Source organism: Budorcas taxicolor, chromosome 5 (assembly GCF_023091745.1).
Source record: "Budorcas taxicolor isolate Tak-1 chromosome 5, Takin1.1, whole genome shotgun sequence".
In the NCBI taxonomy this organism is placed as follows: Eukaryota; Metazoa; Chordata; class Mammalia; order Artiodactyla; family Bovidae; genus Budorcas; species Budorcas taxicolor.
In genome coordinates, this window is record NC_068914.1 from 102,233,100 (window position 1) to 102,238,190 (window position 5,091).

General features: G+C 34.9%; 1 pseudogene; it reads right to left on the reverse strand.

Annotated features, from left to right (window-relative positions):
* Positions 1 to 2,125: 2,125 nt before the first annotated feature.
* LOC128048786 (olfactory receptor 6C2-like) lies at positions 2,126 to 3,058 on the reverse strand (annotated as a pseudogene).
* Positions 3,059 to 5,091: the final 2,033 nt, after the last annotated feature.

The window sequence follows — 5,091 nt, forward strand, 5'->3', positions numbered from 1 at the left end:
TTCATTAATTTCTGATCCTGTCTTTATATCTTATCTTTATATTTTAATATATTTACTTAGAGTTTAAAAAAATTCCATTAAAGTTGAAAGTTTAACTTTGGTCATCTTTTCCAAATATGTGCATTTAAGTTTAAAAACACCCCTAAAATTTGGCTGCTGATACAGGATCTCCAGTGACATTTAAATTTCAAATAAACAGAAATATTCATTTTAAAAAATGCCTCAAATTAACACTTTCAGAGCATGATACCTGTTTGAGTGTGTCATATTGGTATTCAGTTTTATGTTAGATACATTCAATATAAACATATTTTAAATTGTATGAATTATGACTGAACTTGCATGAATGATGAATATGAATTAAATACAGATGTGAATAAAATGTAGATATAAGATTTTAATATTAATGAAATATAAGTGTATTTTATATAGTATCTATAATTTCATTTTTGATGGAATATATTGTATAAATTGTACTTGTATATAGTACTTTTATATACTTACATGATGAATACTCATATTCATTATATGAGTTTTTGAAGCTTTGTAACAGCAGAATGTATAAAAAGATATTCAGCTAAAGCTCATTTTTATCACCTTATCCTTATATGCTTGGTTACCTATCCATATATTTTCACTATTTTTCCATTGTTATGACTGAGCGACTGAACTGAACTGAACTGAATGCATTTTTAGGCATATGCATAATTAGATGATAAATTTTCATCTTTTTCTCAACAGAAAGGATGTATGCACTGTTTTGCATCTTTCTTACTTTAAATATATAGCATAATGGAAAATTTTCTATGTCAATACACAAAAAGCTTACTTTATTTTTTTAAATAGATATAAGATATTCTACAGAATGGAACTTCTGTTGAATAGAGCAGTCTTCTATTGAAAAACATTGCACTTAATGCCTTTTGCTATTACAAGCAATGCTGAAAAGAATGACTTTAAATGAATATTACTTCACAGATTTATTCACATACCACAAATTGGGAGAAAATATTTCATTTTTGAATATCAAATATCTGATAAAGGACTTGGATTCATGTTGATGTATGGCAAAATCAATACAATATTGTAAAGTAATTAGCCTCCAATTAAAATAAATAAATTTATATTAAAAAATATACAAAGAGTTCTTACAACTCAGTAAGAAGACAAGCAACCTGGAACTTCCTTATCATTCCAGTGGTTAAAACTTCAGGTTCCTCATGCAGGGGGCATGGGTTCAATATCTGGTGGGGGAACTAAGAACCATGCATACCATGTGGTGCAATAAAAAATTAAAAAAAAAGACAAGCAACCCAATTAAAAATGGGCGAATTATTTGAATAGAAATTTCACCAAAGAAGATATATAAACAGATGATAAACACAGGAAAAGATGCTCAATATCATTCATCATTAGGGAAATACCAATCAAACCCATAATCTGGTGCCATTACACACTCATGAGAATGGCCATTATAAAAAGAGTCAAAATTCAAGTGTTGGTGAGTATGTGATGAAACTGGACCCTTTACACATTGCTGGTGGGACTAACATGTTACAGATTTAGAAAACAGCTCTATAGGTACCATACAACTCAACAATTCCACTTTAGGTACAAAGAATGAAAACATATGTCTCACAATGACATGGAACCAACCCAAATGTTCAACTGGTGAAGGAAAAACTGAATGTAATATATCCATGTGATGGAATACTATTTGCTATAAAAAGGAGCAAGCTTCTAATAACTGCTACAATATGAATGAACCTCAAAAACATTATGCCAAATAAAAGAAGTTAGACACAAATACATATATGTTTCCATTTGTATGAAATGTCCAGAAAAAGCAAATTTATAGAGTAGGGAAAGAGATCAGTGTTCGTACTGGAGGTGAGGGGATGAAAGTGGTGACTGACTGCCGATGGTCATCAGAAAAGTATTTGGGGTGATGGAAATGTTCTAAAATGGATTATAGTGGTGATTGGATAGCTCTATTAACTTATCTGAGTGTATTCAATGGTGCAATTAAAACTTGTGAATTTTATAATAGTTAAATTACATCTTAATAAAACTGGTAAAATTATAAGAAGTTGTTTTACACTTTGATCTTTTAAGTTCACTAATCTTAGTTCTTTGAAATAGATGCAACCCTTTTGATCATATCTTTGAAAGCTTGTACCACTTGCTTGTTCCTCAGAGTATAAATGAAAGGATTCATTACGGGGGCAATTGAAGTTGTTAGCACTGACACCACTTTATTCATAGCAACCACTTCTTTTGCATGTAGTTTGATGTAGATGAAAATGCAGCTTCCATAAGTGATAGAAACCACAATTATATGGGAAGAACATGTAGAAAAAGCCTTTTTCCTTTGCTGGGCAGAATGGAATCTGAGAATGGTCCTGATGATGTATGTATAGGACATGATTACATACACCAAGGTGAAAATGAGTCTCAACACAGTCAGGACCAAGAAGAATCACTCTAGGAACTCTGTGTCTGAGGAAGTAATCTTCAGGATGGGAGCAGCATCACAGCCAAAGTGATATTAGAGTCACAAAACTCAAGCTCAAAGCCCATGCCAGATGGTGGGATTATGATGATTAGAGCAATCATGCAACAGCCAATGAGGAACTTGATGCAGACCATGTTGTTCCTGATGGTCGTGTAATGCAGGGGTTTGCAGATGGCCACATAGTGGTCATAGGACATGGCCGTCAGGAGGAAAAACTCAGGCACACCCAGGACAATAAGAAAAAATAATGGAGTGGCACAAAGATTATAGGTAACTGTATTGTCTCCGGAAGCAAGGTATACAGGTATCTGGGAATACAGACAGCAGTAAAAGACTTCTAAAATGAAGAAATTCCGGAGAAAGAAATACATAGGTATTTTAAGGTGAGAATCTATAAAGGTGAGGGTGATGATTGTCAGGTTCCCAATCATACTCAGCAGATAGATAGGTGATGAACAAAAAGATAAAAAGCAAAATCTTTAGATTTGGGTCATCTGTCAGTCGCACCAGGATGAATGTTGTTAACACAGTGTAATTTTTCATCACTGACCTCTGACTTTTGCACCTTTCGTTGGTTAAAATAAGGTAGAAATTGGATATACGTAGGGTTCAAATGGCTTAAAAATGTGAGTAGAGTAAGAACGCCAGGAAGACAATATAATAATTGTATTTGATAATGTGATTGCATTGGTGACTCATGCTCCTCCAAGATTCATACAATAGTGTGGCCAAAAGCTGGTATTAAACATTCTTATCATTATACTTATAAGTCTGTGGTACAAGGACTCCCAGATAAAGCCCTCTAGAGAACGAACCTCTTTCAGATGACATCAGTCACGTAGAAAAGGAAATAATAAAGGCAAAAGCATTATTTATCATGAATCATATAAAGACACCAGAGAGGCAGCACAACACATTGTCTTGGGGAATGGACTCTGGAGCTTGATTTTCTGGGCTCAAATTATGATTATTTAGCACATGACTTTAGGGAAACTATTCATCTCTGTATATCTTTTTCTTCACATAGAAAAATTATTCCATGGAGAATAACTGAATTTATTGCATAGTGTTGTTAAAGGAATGAATGAGTCAATATGTTTAAACCACTTAGAAAATTATCTGAAATATAATCAACACCATATACGATTATGTTATTATTATTATTATTCTATACAAGACTTCAGAATGAATGCCAATAGGTCATAAATATTGTGTATGTTCTTTCAGTGGAATGCAAACAGAGTTGACTATAATGAAAGGTGGGATGTTCCTAAAGCTTTTTCTATCACTCTCTGTCTTTTCTGAATTCCACAGCCAAATATGCTCATTTAACAATTGCAAAAAAAAAAAAAAAAAAAAAAAGAAAAGAAAAAAAGAAAAAAAAGATAGCTTTTCTACTCTCTTTACTTTCAAAACTAGCAACAACAAAATGAGGCATCTTCTACATATTAACTAGAATGCTCTTTTAAGCTGATACATTGAACTATGTCATTTCCTGGTTTCAGTTCCTTCCATGGTTTCCTTCTGAACTTAGAATTAAAGAAAAATTTTCACTTTGGTCTGAAAATTCCCATGTGACCTGGCTCCCTTATCTCTCTCCAACCTCAGTTTTTCTACTCTTTCTCTCACTCGGCAGGTCCCATTTAGCACGCCCTTTTTTAGTTCCTCCAGCTTCAGAGAGGAGGTCCTATGCTCTCCTAAACAAACCTGTCAACTTGAGGTTTTCGAACATCACTGTTTATCTTATGGCACACCATTGCTATTCACAATTATGTATTTTCTTTTAAACTTCTTCATCTTTGTTCTCTTACCCCACTGCAAGACCCACAAGAACACAGATCATGTTTATTTTGCTCACTATTCTCGGTGGATTGCTTTGCAACACGCCTGGCACTCAGGAAGAGTTAAATAAACATTTTTCAAGTCAATAAGAAGGACCAAGCGTTTCATACATGGAAATAAGTTGGCTGATTTCCCTTTAATCGAAACATCATTCATCTATTTCCATATAATCTTTCTTACCTGCCAGTCTCGAAACTTATTGAAGCTATTTTTGGCACCAAGGGTAAAGAGATCACTTTTACCTGAGTCCCCTCAACTGACGTGGGTGCATGCTCGCTCAGTCTCTAAGTCTTGTCCGGCTCTTTGTGACCCCATGGATTGTAGCCCACCAGGTTCCTCTGTCCATGGGATTTTCCAGGCAAGAATACTGGAGTGGGTTGCCATTTCCTCCCCCAAGGGATCCCCCCAACCAGGGACTGAACCTCTCCCATGGCTCCTGCATTGGCAGGCGGATTCTTTACCACTGAGCCACCTGGGAAGCCCCTCTCCTCAACTGACACCAGGTGTCTTTGCCTTGGCTCAAGAGTAAGTCAGACAAAAGTTTTTACATTATTATAGATTAATGTGTGGAAATGTTTTGTGGAAATGAGCTGCTATAGGACTGAATTCTGTTCCAGCCCTTGAGTCTACCCCCATTCCCAATTCTTCTCTAGGAGATTGGTTGAGACTTCAGGAAAGGTAATTCCTGAATAGGCAGAGTTCAGTTACCTGGGTCATTTTGTAAATGGTGATGG